Raw genomic sequence first — 20,159 nt, 5'->3', positions numbered from 1 at the left:
AACCCAAAGAACAATAAATCATACTCCATTTGTCACAGCCGTGATTAATGATCAATTTCTTCACCTCTAAAAATGGAGATAATGTGTACCTCACAAGGCAGTTGAGAGAACTGAATGAAATGATGCAAATAAAGCATTTAGCACACACAACTCTCAGCATATAATAGGTGCTACATCAATGTTAGTATGGCTATGAATGCTTTCTAAATGATAGCTCATACTTTCAGGTGTCAGCACAGAGAAACATTTGCTGCTCTTCTGACCTTGGTATTGTATCTCTGTTCTGAAAATTGAGTTTGCATCCCTTCCTGAGCTTTAGTTTTTCTATGTCTTGTGAACAAGCTTCTTTCTAACATAGCACCAGGCCCATTTAGGTTTCCATAAATGTCTTTTAAAAGAAGGAATGAATAAATGCATTCATACATGCTCCGATCCCATTTATTTGCTTCATTTTGATAACCCTCTCCTGGCACTGGGTCCCTGCCATGTACTCACTAATCCCTTATCTAAAACCTGAAGCCTAGACTCAGAACTGAGTCTGATGGCTGGGACCTTCTCCTTATTAGTGATCACCCAAATACCACTTGTCTTCTTGCTTGGACATAGAAGTAGACCATGTCTCAGCTTCTCAGTCCTTGGACTTCATACATGTGCCTATTACACTACCTTTTCTGGAAACCTCTATTGCTAATTGTTTCTCTGCAACAATGACTACATATGATTTGGGTGTTTGCCTATCTGTGGTACTTGATTTCTATTAGGACATGCAAAAGGCTCAGCTCAGCCAACAGCTATCTGCTCCATCTCACCAGACAGCTGTAGGACCTTTCTGGTCTGGCCCATCCTGTTGTAGATAGCTAAATAGGCCCGGTAGATACTCAAAACACAATAAATTATCCTTCATTTATCACAACTGTGATGACACCTGTAATTAAGCAATCTAGGTATGTGTGGTAGATAGGTGGGTGAGGCCTGTAGGCAGTCTACCTACCTATGGTACCGAAAAGATTCCTGGGGGAAAAATTCACTCTCAGGAAGAAGTCAAGCTGGGTCAAGTGCAAAGATAATTTGTAAAGAAGAAGAAGAATTCTACAAGTTCAAATCTGTCCTCCAGCCCAGTCTTCCCATATATTCCTGTCTGAATTCTAGTAAGGGATTGGGAAAGAGACGTTTTATATATAGAAAAACATTTGTGAACCACATGGGAACCATGTGGAAAAAATGAAACAGTAATGAGAGAGGAGCATTCTCCCTACTTCTATATGGCCTTGGCACAAGAAGGATATCAGAGACATCCCTTAGGCATCTTCAGACCAAAACACATCTGTGACATCATTGTCAGGAAAAAGCAGTAGCTAAAAGAAGTGATAGTGTTACCTGGTAGAAGCCAGATGGACAGAGCAGAAGAGGGTGGGAATAGAGAGCTACAAATTGACAGCAGCTCACCTCTGGGTATTACAAGTAAAGATGAGGCACCTCCATGCAACTTTGCATCAAGCAACAGACAAAGAGGGTTACATTAGAAAAAGCAAAGTCACTTAGTAGCTAACTAGATTATCTGTGCACTCCATGATCATAAACGGCTCTGGTTAGTTAATCAAAAAATGTATTGAGGAAAAAAAAATGTATTGAGTGAAGTAGTCTACTAAGGATCATGAGTCCACAATTATTAAGTGAGGTCAGGAGCCAAGAAAAACATAAATTACCTAGCTACTCTGTTGAAGATGACAGAAAATTTATACTCATTTTTATACCTATTTATTTTAAAATAACCCCTAATGACCTAACCACATGTCAGGTTGCTATGACAAGCACTGGATAAACAGATGGCTAAGTTATTCTTGGAAGGCAGCTCATAGATATATCAAATATAATGGAATTTCAACTGCCATGATACAGACATAATTGAAGAGATATGGAAGCTCAAATTAATCTACTAAGGAAAAAAGTAGTTCATAGAAGTTTAGCTGAGACACTAACCTTTGATTTGAACATTCTCAAGTAGAATAAAGGAGAAAAAATATTGTGGAGGTGCGTTTTTATAGGAAGTTGGGCTCTAAAGTAAGTGAATTAGGAAAAATCAGATAAAGTTAAATTTATCCTTGTACATTCCTGAAATTATCCATGAAGTACAAATGGATTTTGGTCTACAATCATGTAGGATTTTTAACTTTAAAGTCTGAGAACCACCAAGTAGTCTAAAGGACAGAACAAAAGAAACTGTGCCTACATGGTCTATGCATGAAGATGATTCTCCTTTTAAAGTAACTTCTTAAAGAGAAATACAGAATTCTATTGTTTCTACTTGTCTATCCTATCTTAATATGAAATCCCTATGATCACTTAAAAACAGAGCTTCACAACATCACTAATCATTAAAGAAGTGCAAATCAAAACTACAATGAGGTATCACCTCACACCTGTCAGAATGGCCATCGTCAAAAAATCTACAAACAATAAATGCTGGAGAGGGTGTGGAGAAAAGGGAACCTTCTTGCACTGTTGGTGGAAATGTAAATCGATACAGTCATTATGGAGAACAGTATAGAGGTTCCTTAAAAAACTAAAAATAGAACTACCATAGGACCCAGCAATCCCACTACTGGGCATATACCCTGAGAAAACCATCATTCAAAAGAGTCATGCACTACAATGTTCATTGCAGCTCTATTTACAATAGCTAGGACATGGAAGCAACCTAAGTGTCCATCAACAGATGAACAGATAAAGAAGATGTGGCACATAGATACAATGGAATATTACTCAGCCATATAAAGAAACAAAATTGAGTTATTTGTAGTGAGGTGGATGGACCTAGAGTCTGTCATACAGAGTGAAGTAAGTCAGAAAGAGAAAAACAAATACCATATGCTAACACATATATATGGAACCTAAAAAAAAAAAAGGTTCTGAAGAACCTAGGGGCAGGACAGGAATAAAGACGCAGACGTAGAGAATGGACTTGAGGACACAGGGAGGGGGAGGGGTAAGCTGAGACGAAGTGAGAGAGTGGCATGGACATATATAGGCTACCAAATGTAAAATAGATAGCTATTGGGAAGCAGCCACATTGCACAGGGAGATCAGCTCCGTGCTTTTTGCCCACCTAGAGGAGTGGGATAGGGAGGGTGGGAGGGAAACACAAGAGGGAGGAGATATGGGCATATATGTATACATATAGCTGATTCACTTTGTTATACACCAGAAACTAACACACCATGTAAAGCAATTATACTCCAATAAAGATGTTAAAAAAATAAAAAAATTAAATACAATAAAATATGGATTAATCACCAAAAAAATAAATAAATAAAATAAAAACAGAGCTTCAAAATTCATGAAGCAAAAACTGATAGAACTGAAAGAAGAAAAATTCACAATTATAGTTGCATATTTCAGTACTTTTCTCTTTGTAATCAACAGAACAAATAGAAAATAGGTAAAGATACAGAAGACCTGAAAATGGTACCAACCAACTTTAACAACTGACATTTATATGACATTCCACTCAACAGCAGAATACACATTCTTTTAAAGTGCACTTGGGACATCCACCAAGCTGAACCATAATCTGAGCCATAAAATAAACCTTAAGAAATCATAAAAATTAAAATCATATAAATTCTCTGATCATAATAGAATGAAACTAGAGCTTAACAACAAACAAAAAGATAACTGGAAAATCCCCAAATGTTTTGAAATTTAAAAACATGCCTCTAAATAACCATGAACCAAAAAAGAAGTCACAAGGAAAATTAGAAAATATTTTGAATTGAATGAAAATGAAAACACAACATAACAAACATGGTGCGATGCATTCAAGACTGCTTAGAGGAAAATTCATAGAATTAAACACTAAAATTTAAAAAGAATAACTAAGTTTCCATCTTAAAAAATTAGGGAAAGAAGAGCAAACTAGACCCAAAATAAACAGAGGAAGAAAACAACAGTTATGAAAAGAAGTCAATGGAATTGAAAGCAGAAAAACATAGATAAAATCGAAGGCTGGTTCATGAAAAAAAATTTAAGAAATTGATAAACCTTTAGCCAGTTTGATTAAGAGAAAAAGAGAGAAGATTACCAGTATCAGGGATAAAAAAGCAACCATCACTATAAACCTTACAAATATTGAAAGGATAATAAAAAACGTTACAAACCAGATATTAAACCACTCCTACCTACCCCCCAAATTTTTATGCTCACCCAAAAACCTGTTCATGAAGTTCATAGAGGATTTATTCATAATTTCAACCCAAATACCCTTCATCTGGTGAATAGATAAACAGGGATACAGCCATGAAATAGAATATGACTTGGCAATAAAAATGGACAGAATACTGATACCTGGCAACACCACAGCTGAATTTCAAATGTTATATTAAGTGTAATAAGCCAGATTCAAAAGGCTTCATACTATATTATTCTATGTATAAAACATTCTGGAAAAGGTAAAAATATAGGGACAGAAAACAGTAAAAGGTTTCCAGGGATTGGAAGCAGGGAAAAGTACTGACTATAACATGATAGCATGAGGGAATGGGGGAGGGAGGGTAGTGATGGAACAGTTCTTGATTGGTGGTTATATGATTGTAAATGTTTGACAAAACTCATAGGATTGTAATGCAAAAAAAAGTGAATTTTACTGTTTATTTTTAAAAAGAATAAAACAATTTCTATGACCTTAATGTATGTTTTGTGATTTGTCTCTGCTTTGAAATTAAATAAAATGGTGGCGTTGCATCGTAGCAAAGGTCAGGTTCCAAAGTCAGTCATAAGTTCAATGCAGGTGTTAGGCAATTCTATGATGTAAGGGAAAGGGAAGATGATCAACAGATATAATTGCATGCATTTCAGACAGACATTAAAAACTGTTAAATTTTTAAAAGTTGACAGCATATTTTTAAAAATTTTAGTGTTGAAATGTAATTTAAAATTCACCTCATAAAAATGTACAATTCAATTATTTTAAGAAAATATATAGTGTGTTAGTAACCATCACCACGATCTACTTTTAGAGCACTTCCATCACCCCAAAAGATTGCCTTGTGCTTATTTGCAATCAATCACTGCTCCTCACCCAGTCCCTGGCCACTGCTGATGTGCCTTCTGTGTCTATAACATTTGCCTTTTATAGATATTTCATACAAACGAAATCATACATTACATGATCTGCTATGTTTGATTTCTTCCATTTTGCATAACTTTTCTGAGGTTTACCCATGTTGTAACAAATATCAGTAGACTGTTTCCTTTTTCTTTTCTTTTTTTTTTCAAATAGCATGCTTTTGCATCAATATACCACGTTTTGTTTATCCATTACCAACTGATGGACATTCAAACTGTTTCCAAATTTTGACTCTCTCATGACTAATGCTGCTGTGAATATTCACATATAATCTTTGTGTAGGTATAGTTTCTTTATTTTTTCTTTTTTAATTTTATTTATTTATTTATGTATTTATGGCTGTGTTTGGTCTTCGTTTCTGTGCGAGGGCTTTCTCTAGTTGCGGCAAGTGGGGGCCACTCTTCATCGCGGTGCGCGGGCCTCTCACTATCGCGGCCTCTCCCATTGCGGAGCACAGGCTCCAGACGCGCAGGCTCAGTAATTGTGGCTCACGGGCCTAGTTGCTCCGCGGCATGTGGGATCTTCCCAGACCAGGGCTCGAACCCGTGTCCCCTGCATTGGCAGGCAGATTCTCAACCACTGCACCACCAGGGAAGCCCCAAGTTTCTTCATTTCTCTTCTACTGAGTAAATACTTAGGAGTAGAATTACTGCACCACATGGTTAGTTATTGTGAACTTTTAAAGTGCCAAACTGTTCTCCACAGTGTCTATATATTTTACATTTCCACCCAGCAAAGAATGAAAGTTACAGCTTCTCCACATTCTCATCAACATTTACTATTGTCATTATTTTTCATTATAGCCAAAAATATGCAAAAATTCTAGTGCATGTAGAGTGGTATCTCACTGTACTTTTAATTCAATCTCCCTAATGACTAATCACTTTAAACATCCTTTCAGGAGCTTATTTGCCATTTGTATATCTTCCCTGTGAAAATGTCTACTCAAAGCTTTTGTACATTTTGTGGGGCTGTTTTTCTTTCACTTATTAAGTTGTAAGAATTTTTTTAATATTCTAGATACAAGTCATTTATCAGATATATATGTTTTGCATGCATTTTCTCCCAATCTGCAGCTTGACTTTTAATTTTCTTAACGATTTCTTTTGAAATGGAAAAGGTTTCAACTTTAAGTCTAATTTATCAACTGATGCAAACGATCACAAGATCCCTCATTTAAGATGGTTTTCCCTAGCATTTTTATCTGACTCTTATAGCTCTTCTTAAACCTCTTTTCCCTGAAATTCCGTTTCCTGATCATGCTTCTTATCTAATATTAGCATATGTCTATGACAAGGAACTCCACACACTGAATGAAATAGAAATGTAGACAGAGGAAGAACCTTGTGGTCTTTTGTGTCAACTCATTTGCCAAGAATGATACAGGCATATTATCCTCATATAAACTTAAGTTCCTTTAATATAGAATCCCACAGACTTCTCCAGCATGCTGGAGGAGAAGAGACTGCCTATTGTAGTGATGAGAGAATTGTGACAAGCTTGTTTTTCAAGTATGGAAAGGTTATAGCAGAGGGGAAAGGACCCAATACAAACCTCTGTGATTATTTTTTTAATAAAGAAAAAAAGAAAGGGTAGATGTTTTGAAGGAGTGAAGGAAAAATAAAGAATAAACAGGGGAGTTTATAGTATTACATAAGATCTCAATTTAGGTTCAGCATCTACTAAGATCCTACTGGACATCAGTCACAGTACTGTCACCTCATTTCATCCTCCTGACAATCCTGTGAGGTAGATAACAGTTCCCTATGCATAGATGAAGAGAACTAAGTTTGGAGTGATAAATGAATTGTCCAAAGCTATACTGTTAGTAAGTGAAGTAGCTAAGATTTGAACTCAAATTCGAGATTTTATACTTTTTTTCAACTGTCACTTTCAGGAGGAAAAAATCATTAAACACCAGTATAAAATTATTATTTCAGGGAGAGAAGATTTTTAGAGAAGGCAATTCTATTGTTTGGAATACTAACTGAAGGCTCTTTTCATCATCAGTTCTCTATGTCATACAGCTCAATAAAACTGGAATGCCAAAGATCAAATTTTTAGGCTCATATGGTTGCCCCACTTCAAGGACTGAGAATCTTTTTATAAAGAAATTAACATTAACCTAGTGCATACTGCCATTTATCTTACTTCATTTCTTAAAAAGAGCAAACTATAAGTTACTCCCTATAGCTATCTTCACCTTTAAGTATCTGTTTGTTTCTCTTCATCTAGCAAGGGGATTGCTTATTTCAATTCCATTATTCAGTTTGGTGTTAGATCAAATGATATGAACTAACAAACATCCACTACACTGACTGCATTACAACATTATCTAAAGGTAAAAGGAGAATTAGACTCTTCTCTAACTTCCATTATAGTCCTTTCATTCCACTCTCCCAAAAGCACAGGCAGGCCTTGAGCAATCATGCAGAAAGTTTTTCACAAGTGAATATGTTAATTACTTATATAACCAATCTACTTTTTAAATAGTTGAGTAGGTCTTCAGAAAAAAAGAACTTTATAATAAATACGAAATATGTATAAGGAATCAAAAGAGAACCTCAATTATAAGATATTTTTCTTTATAGCAAACTGTTGTGGTAACAAAAAATATGATCTTCATCTTTCAATCCATGGAAATTTTATTTGAGGAATTTTACGATTATAGGCTCTTAATCCTCCTCACAAGTTTTACAAAGAAACCATACTTAAAATTACAAATCAGTAACAGAAATAATAAGAATCACCTTGGAAAACCAAGGAAAAGCACTAGGACTAATATTGACTGCCTTCTATGTTTCTGTGACATTATTTTGTGATCTTGGGTAGTAAATTAACCCCTCCATAAATTCGTTTACTTATTTAGAAATAGAAGTACTAAGAAATCCTTCCTATCACTACCTCAAAGAAATGTTTTAAAAGTATATGAGGAAATACAAAAATACTTCTAATGTTTAGCAATTCAGCAGAAATTCAAACTATCAACCAAAAAATACAAAATGTACCTGCTATACAAATCTTATGCTTATCTATTTCTTATGTCTTCTGGAGGGTAAAGAAACAAAACAAAAATACCGTATTATTCTTCATTTTACATTTCCAACTCAATGAAGTAACAGGGTTTTGTGATAACACCACTTATCTCAGTTATTTGCCCAACTGCCAAACACATTAAGTGAGGTTTACTTCCACATGCTCAGTATTGGTTCAGGAATTGTGGAGCATGTGGAAAAAGGGCATATGAAAGACATCTCTCTGTGCCCAAGTGGCTCACAGTCTACCTGAGGAGGCTAAAACAACACACATAAAGAAAAAGAAATGGTCTGTGATAATGAAACAGGAATCAGATAAAATCAAGGAATTAGGTCAGCAAGTGGTAGTCTCAGTCAAGGTATCCATGGGTTTAATTTTTTTCCTCCTATGATTATTACATTTTAATAGGAATTTTTATTTTGAAATAATTATAGAATCATATGCAGCTGTAAGAAATGATACACAAAGAGCCCATGTGCCCTTTACTCAGTTTCCCCCAATGGTAACATCTTGCAAAACTATACTATAATCTCATAACCAGAATATTGACATTGATACAGGCATCTTCATCACCACAAGGATCCCGCATGTTGTCCTTTTACAGCCAAACTTACTTCCCCTTCCACCACATGCCCTCCTTAACTTCTGGCAACCACTGATTTGTTCTCCAACTGTATAATTTTGTCATTTTAAGAATGTTATGTAAATGCAATCATATAGTATATAACCTTTTGGAATTGGCTTTCTTCACTCCACATAATTTTCTGGAGAGTCATACATGTTGTTGCATGTATCAATCATTTGTTTCATTTTATTGCTGAGTAGTGTTCCATGGTATGGATGTACCATACCGTGTAATACTACTTAGGTTTGCTTAACCAATCACCCCTTGAAGAACATCTGAATTGTTCCCATTTGGGGCTATTACAAATAAAGCTTCTAAATATTTGTATATAGGTTTTTATGTGAACATAACTTATCATTTCTCCGGGATAAATGTCCAGGAGTACAAGTACTGTGTAGTATGGTAGTTGCATGTTTAGTTTTTAAGAAACTGCCAAACTGCTTTCCAAAATGGCTAAATCATTTTAAATAACCACAAGCAATATACGAACATTTCAGTTCCTCCACATTCTCACCAGCAATTAGTGTTGGCACTATTTTTTATTTTACCATTCTGATAGATGTGTTTAATTGTGGTTTTAACCTAATGGATAATAACGTACATATTTTCATGTGCTTATTTGCCATCTGTATATCTTTGGTAAAATGCCTCTTCCTATCTTTGCCCATGTTCTAATTGTATTGTTTGCTTGTTTCACTGTTGAATTTTGAAAATTCCTTCTAGATACTAGGCCTTTGTCAGATACAGGGTTTGCAATTATTTTCTCCCAGTCTATAGCTTGTCTTTTTATCCTCTTAACAAGGTCTTTCACAGAACAAAAGTTTTTAATTTTGATAAAGTCTAATTTATCAATTTTTTGTTTTATAAACCATGCTTTTGGTAACAAGTCTTAGAGCTATTTGCCCTGGCATAGATACTGAAAAGTTTCTTCTCTTTTCTCTTAACTTATATGCTTTTACATTTTATATTTAAGTCTGTGATCCATTCTGTGTTAATATATGTGGTAGTGTTGTATAAGCTGTGAGACTGATTGAGGTTCAATTTTTTGCCCTTTGGACATCCTACTGCATCAACACCATTTATTGAAAAGGCTAAAGGCTATCTTTTCTCCACTGACTTGCTTTTGAAGCTTTATCAAAAATCAATTGGCGATATTTGTGCAGGTATATTTCCGATTTTCTATTCTGTTCCATTGATCTATGCATTTATTCCACTGTTAATTCCACAGTCTTCATAGCAAAATCAGGTAGACTGATTCTTCCCACTTTATTCTTCCTTTTTAAATTGTTTTAGCTATTCTAGTTCCTCTGAATTCCATGTGAATTTTAGAATAATCTTCTCTATATCTACAAAAATCTTGCTGGAATTCTGCTAGAAATTGTGTTGAATCAGTAAGTCGGTTTTGAAGGGAATTGACATCTTTACTACACTGAGTCTTCCAATCCACAAAAGTATAATTTAAAATAAGGCATATTGCTATGGGGTGAATTGTGTCCCTCAAAAAATATATATTGAGGCCCAACCCTGGGACCTGTGAATGTGACTTATTTGGAAATAGGGTCTTTGCAGATATAAATAATCAAGTTAAAATGAGGTCATAGTGGATTAGGAAGAGTGGGTCGTAACCCAGTGACTGGTCTGGTGTCTTTATAAAATAAAGAAAATTTGGATACAGGAATGCCATGTGAAGACAGAGACACACAAGTAGAATGCCATGTGACAACAGAAGCATAGACTGGAGTACTGAGTCTACAAGCCAAAGATGCCAAGGATTGCCGGTAAGGACCAGAGGCTAGGAAGAGGAAAAGGAATAGATTCTCCCTCAGAACCAACAAAAAGGAATCAACAGTGTTGACATGTTGATCTCAGATTCGAGCCTCTGAAACAGCGTGAGAATAAATTTCTATTGTTTTATGTAATAAAAAAGATATTTCTCTCCATTTCTTTAGATTTCCTTTGATCAGCATTGTGTAGTTTTTAGCATAAGTCCTGTACATTTTGTCCTGTACTTACTTTTTTATTTTGAATAATTATAAATGGTAATATCTTTTTAGTTTTGATATCCATGTGTTCACTACTCTGATAGAGAAATACGATAGGTTTTTGTATGTTTATCTTATATCTTGTGACTTTGCTGAACTCACTAATTAGTTCTAGGAATTTTTTTGTAGATGCATTAGGATTTTCTATGTAGACAGTCATTCCATCTGACAATAGTGGCAGTTTTATTCCTTTCTTCTTTGTCTGTATATTTTTTATATCCTTTTCTTGACATACTGCATCTGTAAGGACTTCAAGCATGATGTTAAATGAAGGTGTTGAGAGCAGCCATCCTTGCCTTGTTTTTAATTGTAGAGACGCAAATGTTTGTACTGAGAACCACAAGTTTTTCTTTTTCTATGGATTTCGCATTCCTTATAGACAAATCTATCACCTACAAAATCAGACTTAAGTCAATTCTTAAGCCAATTCTGACTGAGGCTGGAAGTATACCAAGTGAGAAATAATTCATCCTCTTTAAGCCCCAAATCAGATAGCTAATCCAAGAATGCTAGCCACTTCCCTCAGAACCTCCTTCATCCCTTGCTGCCCCAGAGGATGGTCCTGGGTAGCCCTGTGGACCTGAGTCTCAGACACTCTCTACCACTCTCCGATACTGGAAGAAGGGCTTGGCTCCTGCCGTCTTTAGTCAGGTCTCCTAGGATGATAACTCCTAACATCCTGGATCCTGAAAATTAACTAATCTGATTTCTAACCATCATGTCTCTCTAGCTGGTGAGTTTCACAAAATGGGTAGTCTAATAAAACTTCAAAGACAAGGTTTTTGTTCTTCAAAAATGAAGTGGACTTCTGCTCTGGCAATGGAGGTCATTTTGTTTCTCACCAATTTCCTGCAGAAAATAATATAAAAGCTGAAAAAAATTTATAAAACCATTATGTTTGAACTCATCAGAGAGTCATGAAGATAAAGAGGATTTTCAAAGCCAAGATTCTGAGATAAGGGAAGCCACGAGACAGTACACCTCCAAAGCAAGTGCTGAAAGGCTTAGAGACTGAACGAGACTGAACGAAGTATTTAAAAGTTCCACAAGAAAGGGCAAAAAAAGTTTGACTTCACAGCTGTTAAGGGATGAATAGCCTTGAGTGAAGACATAATAAGCCATTAGGGACCCCAGAGGGCTTCAGACTGAAAGTAAGTGTAAAGAGAAAACAGATTAGCCCTCATAAAAACTTAAGAAAAGCTTCAGTTCAGCTCAACCCCTTAAAGGGTTAAGGGGACTGCCATTTCACCAAGCTGCTTTCAAGAAATAAATCTAACTCCTACCTGGAAAAAGAACATTCATTCAAGCTTCAAAATATCTTACAAGTTTTCATCTACAACATATGACATTCAATTAAAAATAACCATATTAAAAGATGTGGCCAAGTAACAAGAGGGAAAAAAAACAGACAGTACTAAAGACCCATGAGAAATCCAGTTATTGTATTCATCTGATAAGAACGTCAAAATAACTGTGATTAAAGAATAAAATAAGGTGAAAAAACTTAGCAAAGAGCCAAAAACTCTGAAAACAAAGAAAATTTAAATTCTAGAACTGAAATTTAAAACTTTGTGGATAGATAGAACACTAGGCTATACAGAACCAAAGAAAAGAAATCAGTGAATTGGAAGATGAGTCAGAAGAAAAAATTAAGGCCATAAGAATAAGAAAATAATGATAGAAAATTAAGAAAAGACCAGGAAGAGAGCAGACAAGATGGTGAAGTAGAATGACCCTGAGCTCGCCTCCTCTCACAAGCACACCAAACTCACAACTATCTGCAGAACAACCATCAATGAAAAAGACTAGAACCTACCAGGAAAGACCTTCTACAAATAAAGGCATAAAGAAGGAACCATGAGACTGATAGGAGGGGCAGACTCATGATACAATCAAACGCTATACCCCCCTGGGTAGGTGACCCACAAACTGGAGAATATTTATATTGCAGAGGTTCTCCCACAGAAGTGAGAGTTCTGAGCCCCACATCAGGCACTCCAGCCTAGGGGTCCAGTACCAGGAAGACAAGCCCCTAGACATTTGGCTTTGAAGGCCAGTGGGACATACTTACAAGTGACCCATAGGACTGCAGAAGGGCCAAGAACCAGCTCCAGCCACCAGTGAGTGGGCACCAGCTCTTCCCAACAGGAAGCCTCCATTAGCCTCTAGACCAGCCTAACCCACCAGGGGCAGTCATCAGAAGGAAGAAAACTATGATCCCCAACCAGCAGACCAAATTCATGAACAGGATGCCAGAACATACCCTAGGAAAAACTGGGCCCTAGCCCTGTCCACTTGCAGGCCAACACAACCTTCAGGACACCCTGGACCCCATATGCAACTGTGTCAGGAACAAGCATCCCCTCCATGATCTGAAACAAGCTCTGGGAACCCCAGGTCCTGCAGCCAGACTTCAGGAAACAGCTGTGCCTGTCAGTAGTCTGGAATTAACCCCAGGATCTGGCTTCACATGCCAGTGGTGGGCAACAGCCTCAGAGTTTTTGGGACCCTGACTCCACCCACTAGTGAGCCAGCACTACTCCTGGGGCCCCCTAGGGTTCTGCAACCAGGCCTTGTGACCAGGCCCTGCTAAACAGCAGCTAGCAGCATCCATACAAAGCAGGGTCTGGCAACCAACAGGACTAGGGGCCAATCAAGCCTACCAGACCACCCACATAATCAGGCTGCCACAACAGAAGGACCCACACAGCCATCTTAAAGGGAAACCCTAAAGCATAAAGCTTGGGTGATGAGAAGGGAGTGCACTACTGGAACACATAGGATGTCTTCTATAGAAGGCCACTTCTCCAAGCTCAAGGAACATAACTAACTTACCACATACATAAAAATAGCAATTTAGACAAAATAAGGAGGCAGAGGAATATGTTCCAGATGAAGTAAAAAAGATAAAACCCCACAAGTAGAACTAAGTGAAGTGGAGATTGGCAAGCTACCTGAGAAAGTGTTCAGAGTAATGATCCTAAAGATGTGCAAAGAACTCAGGAGGAGAATGAATGCACAGAGTGAGAAGTTAGACGTTTTTAACACAGTTAGAAAATTTAAAGAACAACCAAACAGAGATAAAGAACACAATAACTGAAATGAAAAATATACTAGCAGGAATCAATAGTAGACTCAGTGATACAGAAGAGCGAATCACTAAGCTGGAAGACAGAGTAGTGGAAATCACTGCCACTAGACAGAAAAAAGAAAAAAGAATGAAAAGAAATGAGGACAATTTAAGAGACCTCTGAGGTAACATCAAGCACACTAATATTCACATTACATGGGTCCCAAAAAGAGAAGAGAGAGAGAGAAAGGGCCTGAGAAAAAATTTGAAGATATAACAGTAGAAAAGTTCCCTAAACTGGGAAAGAAAACAGTCATCCAAGTCCAGGAAGCATAGAGAGTCCAACACAGGATTAACCCAAAGAGGAAAACATCAATACAGATTGTAATCAAAATCACAAAAATTAAATATATAGAGAAAATATTAAAAGCAGCAAGGGAAAAGCAACAAATAAAATAAAAGGGAACTCCCATAAGGATATCAGCTGATTTTTCAGCAGAAACTCTGCAGGCCAGAAGGGAGTAGCACGATATAAAGTGATGAAAGGGAAAAACCTACAACCAAGAATACTCTACCCAGCAAGGCTCTCATTCAGATTTGATGGAGAAAGCAAAAGCTTTACAGACAAGCAGAATCTAAAAGAATTCAGTACCACCAAACCAGTTTTACAACAAATGTAAAAGGAACTTAGAAAAAGAAACACAAAACAAAAAGGCGGTAACTAGAAACAAGAAAATTACAAAGTAAAAACTCACTGCTAAAGGCAAACATAGAGTAAATGTAGGATATCATTCCTACACAAAGGTAGTAGAGAAATTAAAAGATAAAAGTAGTAAAATCATGAATCTGCCTGGGGGAGAGGGTCTGGAATCTACATGGTTGTGGGGGCCCCCTCTGATTTTGGATATTCTTTCGACCCTACACCAATCAAAGGTAAAGTGAGCTGAACCATTTGCAGCACGCAACAGCTATTAGAGGTTACTATTGACAGATTCTTCACACGGGTTTGTGTGAGTGTGAATATGTGCCTGCTTTTGTGAGAAAGAGAAAGTGTGTGTCCACGAGTGTGCTTGTTTGTATGACAACCAAAGCGGGTATATAGTACTGTAGATTTCAACAGCATGAAAATATTCTCTGGCTACTTGGGCTCCCAGTCCAAAGACCCCCAGCTTTCACTGCCCCCTTCCTTCTCCACTCCTCACTTCTTCATTTTACCTTTGATGAGTTTTTGGCTTACTTTCTGGCAAATCACTTGGACACATTTTTGCTGGTGCAGGGAGATCAGATCAATGGAACTTTGAAAACTGATTATTTTTCTCCTGTGTGACTTTAAAACTAGAAGAGAAAATAGAGTAGTGCAAGATAAGCTAGAGGATTTTTAAATTTTCTGATGAACTTTGAGGATCCATAAAGAAGAAACCAAATGAAGTGTTTACTGTCATTATCCCTATTTAATGAAGAGAATACTGAGGCTCACAGAGAATTAATAACTTGTCCAAGATCATCTAATGTCAAGTAATCGAGAGTGAATGACCTGAAAGCACACACACCAACTGGGACCAGCCGTTGATTGAGGGGGAAACTTATAGAGACAGAGCAGTAGCAGGCCTGGGGACAGGCTCTGTTCCTGTAGGAGAGAAAATCTTAAACAAACTTATGAGAAGAAGACAAGGCCACTTGGATGAAAACTCACTGTACTCAGCTACAAGGGCCATGTCCTTTTTATTAATCTCTTCATCAGTACTGCAAGAAAAAGCTTCTCAGCCTCCATGTTAAGTCAGCCAACTACTTGGCTGTAGTTTCAAGTTGCTGGTGGTAATGCAAACTAGCAGCTGTGTGGTTAATGAGGGGCCTTTCCATTTGTACCAACCATCTGCTGAGTGTCCTCCTGGCCGTCACCCTCAGCCCCAGAAGCTACTGTTCGGCAAAGTTCACATAAATCTCTGGAGGAAAAAATGATGGCAGAATAGAAGCACCATGGGCTCACCTCCTCCCATGAATACACCAAAAACACAACCAACTGCTGAACAGCCATTAATAAAAAAGACTGGAACCTGCAAAAAAATATATTCTATATCCAAGAATATAAAGAAGAAACCACGGCAAGACAGTAGGAGGGGTGCACTCGCAATATAATCAAATACCACACCCCAAGGGTGGGCCATCTACAAACTGGAGAATAACTATACTGCAGAAGTTCTCCCACATGCATGACAGTTCCGAGCCCCGCATCAGGCTCCCCAGCCTGAGTATCTGGCCTCAGGGGGAGGAGCTCCCAAAGCATTTAGTTTTGAAAGCCAGCAGGGCTTGATTGCAGGAGCTCACAGGACTGGGAAAAACAGAGACTTCACTCTTCAAGGAGACACACAAGGTCTCACACGTACCAGAGCCCAGGTCAAAGGCAGTGTATTCACAGGAGCCTAGGCCAAAACTACCCACTGGTCTTGGAGGGGTTCATGGGGAGGTGAGGTGTGGCTGTGGTTCTCCCTGGAAACGTGGACACTGGTGGTGGAAATTTCGGGTACTGTTCAGACACATGAACCCTCGAGGAGGCAGATGTCTTGCTTGGGTCATCAGCACCAAAACAGGCCCCCGCCCAACAGCCTGTAGGCTTCAGTACTGAGATGCCTCAGGCCAAAAAACAAACAAGGCATAGGCACAACCCCACTGATCAACAGACGGGCAGCCTGAAGAGCTCCTGAGCCCACAACTGCCTCTACACACAACCCTTGACATGGCACTGCCCACCAGAGGGCCAAGACCAAGCTCCACTCAGCAGTGGGCAGGAACCGACCCCTCACATCAGGAAGACTGCACAAGCCTCTAGACCAGCTTCACCCCCTAGGGGGCAGACAACAGAAGCAAGAAAACTATGTATGATCCAGCAGCCTGTGGAACCAACTGGGCAAACACAGAAATTTAAATAAAATAAGACATCAGAGGAATATGTTCCAGACTAAGAAAAAAGATAAAACCCCAAAAGAACAACTAAGTGAAGTAGAGATAGGCAATCTAACAGAGAAAGACTTCAGAGTAATATCATAAAGATGATCCAAGATCTCAGAAAAAGAATGAATGCACAGTGCAAGAAGTTAAAAGAAAATTTTAACAAAGAATTAGAAAATATAAAGAACAACCAGAGTTGAAGAATACAATAACTGAAATGAAAAACATACTAGAAGAAATCAATAGCAGAATAAATGAGGTGTAAGAACAGATAAGTGAGCAGGAAGACAGAATAGGGGAAATCACTGCTGTGGATTAGAATAAAGAAAAAAGAATGTAAACAAATGAGGACAGTTTAAGAGACCTATAGGACAATATTAAATGCACCAGCATTCACACTATAGGGGTCCCAGAAGGAGAAAAGAATGAGAAAGGGCCTGAGAACATATATGAAGAGATAATAGCTGAAAACTTCCCTAACATGAGAAAGGAAATAGTCACCCAAGTCCAGGAAGCACAAAGAGTCCCAGGCAGGATTAACACAGGGAGGAACACACTGATACACATATAAATCGAATTGAAAAAAATTAAAGACATACAGAAAATATTAAAAGCAACAAGGGAAAAGCAACAAATAACATAAAAGGGAATGCCCCTGAGGTTACTGGGTGATTTTTCAGCCAAAACTCTGCAGGCCAGAAGGGAGTGGCATGATATATTTAAAGTGATGAAAGGGTAAAACCTACAACCAAGAATACTACACCCAGCAAGGCTCTCATTCAAATTTGACAGAGAAATAAAAAGTTTTACAGACAAGCAAAGGCTAAGAGAATTCAGCACCACCAAACCAGCTTTACAACAAAAGCTAAAGGAACTTCTCTAGGCATAAAAGAAAAAGCCACCACCAGGAACAAAAAAATTACAAAATGGGAAAGCTCACCAGTAAAGGCAAACATACAGTAAAGGTAGGAACTCATGCACACATAAATATAATATCAAAACCGGTAACCTTGAGAGGAAGAGAGTAAAAATGCAAGATATTTGAAATGAATTTTAAATTATGAGAACAGCAACTTAAAACAATCTTGTACATATATAGACTGCTATATCAAAACCTAATGGGAAAATCTACAATACACATACACACAAAAAAGGAAAAGGAATCCAAACACAACACTAAAAACAGGCATCACATAGCAAGAGAAGAGAACAAAACAGGAAGGGAAGAGAAAACACCTACAAAAATAAATCCAAAACAATTAACAAAATGGCAATAAGAACATACATATAGACAATTACCTTAAATGTAAACGGATTAAATGCTCCAACCTAAAGGCATAGAGTGGCTGAATGGATACAAAAACAAGACTCATATATATGCTGTCTACAAGAGACCCACTTCAGATCTAGGGACACATACAAAATGAAAGTGAAGGGATGGAAAGAAGTATTCCATGCAAATGAAATCAAAAGAACGCTGGATTACCAATACTCACATCAGACAAAATAGACTTTAAAATGAAGACTGTTACAAGAGAAAAAGAAGGATACTATATAATGATCAAGGGATCAATCCAAGAAGATATAACAATTCTAAATATATATGTACCCAACAGAGGAGCACCTCAATATACATGGCAAATGCTAACAGCCATAAAAGGGGAAATCAACAGTAACACAATAATACTGGGGGACTTTAACACCCCACTTACATCAATGGACAGATCATCCAGAAAGAAAACCAACACAGAAACACAGCCCTTAAATAAAACATTAGAACAAAGGGACTTGGGCTTCCCTGGTGGCACAGTGGTTGAGAATCCGCCTGCCAATACAGGGGACACGGGTTCGAGCCCTGGTCTGGGGAGATCCCACAGGCCGCGGAGCAACTGGGCCCGTGAGCCACAGCTGCTGAGCCTGCGCGCCTGGAGCCTGTGCTCCGCAACGGGAGAGGCGGCGATGGTGAGAGGCCCACGCACCGCGATGAAGAGTGGCCCCCGCTAGCCGCAACTGGAGAAAGCCCTCGCACAGAAACGAAGATCCAACACAGCCAAAAATAAATAAATAAATGAATAAATAAATTTAAATTAAAAAAAGAACAAAGGGACTTAATTGATAGTTATAGAACATTCCATCCAAAAGCAGTAGAATACACATTTTCTTCAAGTGCACGTGGGACATTCTCCAGGATAGATCACATGCTGGGCCACAAAGCAAGCCTCGGTAAATAAAAGAAAATTGAAATCATATCAAGCATCTTCTCCGAGCACAATGTTATGAGATTAGAAATCAACTACAAGTAAAAAAGACTGTGAAAAGCACAGACACGTGTAGGCTAAACAATATTCTGCTAAATAACCAACGGCTCACTGAAGAAATCAAAGAGAAAATCCAAAAATACCTAGAGACAAATGACAATGGAAACACGACGATCCAAAGCCTATGGGATGCAGCAAAAGCAGTTCTAAGAAGGAAGTTTATAGCAACACAAGCTTACCTCAGGAAACACCACAAAACAATCTCAAATAAACAATCTAACCTTACACCTAAAGGAACTAGAGAACTAAGAAAAAACAAAACCAAATTTAGTAGAAGGAAAGAAGTCATAAAGATCAGAGCAGACAAATGAGATAGAGACTAAGAAAACAATAGAAAACATCTATGAAACTAAAAGCTGGTTCTTTGAAAAGATAAACAAAATTGATAAACCTTTAGCCAGACTCATCAAGAAAAAAAGGAGAGGGCTGAAATCAATTAAATTAGAAATTAAAAAGGAGAAGTTACAACTGACACTACAGAAATACAAGGGATCATAAGAGACTACTACAAGAAACCATATGCCAATAAAATGGATAACCTAGAAGAAATGGACAAATTCTTCGAAGGTACAATCTCCCAACACTGAACCAGGAAGAGATGGAAAATATGAACAGACCAATCACATGTACTGAAATTGAAACTGTGAGTAAAAAACTCCCAACAAACAAAAGTCCAGGAACAAATGGCTTCACAGGCAAATTCTATCAAACATTTAGAGAAGAGTTAACACCTATCTTTCTAAAACTATTCCAAAAAATTGCAGAGGAAGAAATACTCCCAAAATTATTCTATGAGGCCACCATCACCCTGATACCAAAACCAGAGAAGATACTACAAAAAATAAAACTACAGGCCAACATCACTGCAAAAGTCCTCAACAAATACTAGCAAACTGAATTTCACAATACATTACAAAGATCATAAACCATGATCAAATGGGAATTATCCCAGGGATGCAACGATTTTTCAGTATCTGCAGATCAATCAGTGTGATAT

The 20,159-nt window shown here is 37.6% G+C and overlaps 1 protein-coding gene and 1 long non-coding RNA gene across 8 annotated transcripts in view; one reads left to right on the top strand and one right to left on the bottom strand.

The window, feature by feature from the left end:
* The window catches only part of LOC309605658, a 438,958-nt gene that overhangs the window by 176,522 nt on the left and 242,277 nt on the right, over positions 1–20,159 (top strand). The window lies entirely within an intron of this gene.
* Positions 1–20,159, bottom strand: part of RGS7 (regulator of G protein signaling 7) — a 600,338-nt gene that overhangs the window by 394,311 nt on the left and 185,868 nt on the right. The gene's annotated exons all lie outside the window — the stretch shown is intronic.

The sequence above is a fragment of the Balaenoptera borealis genome (assembly GCF_965194805.1).
Source record: "Balaenoptera borealis genome assembly, chromosome: 1".
In the NCBI taxonomy this organism is placed as follows: domain Eukaryota; kingdom Metazoa; phylum Chordata; class Mammalia; order Artiodactyla; family Balaenopteridae; genus Balaenoptera; species Balaenoptera borealis.
Note: the sequence above shows the minus strand (reverse complement) of the source record. Positions and strands in the feature narration are given on the sequence as shown.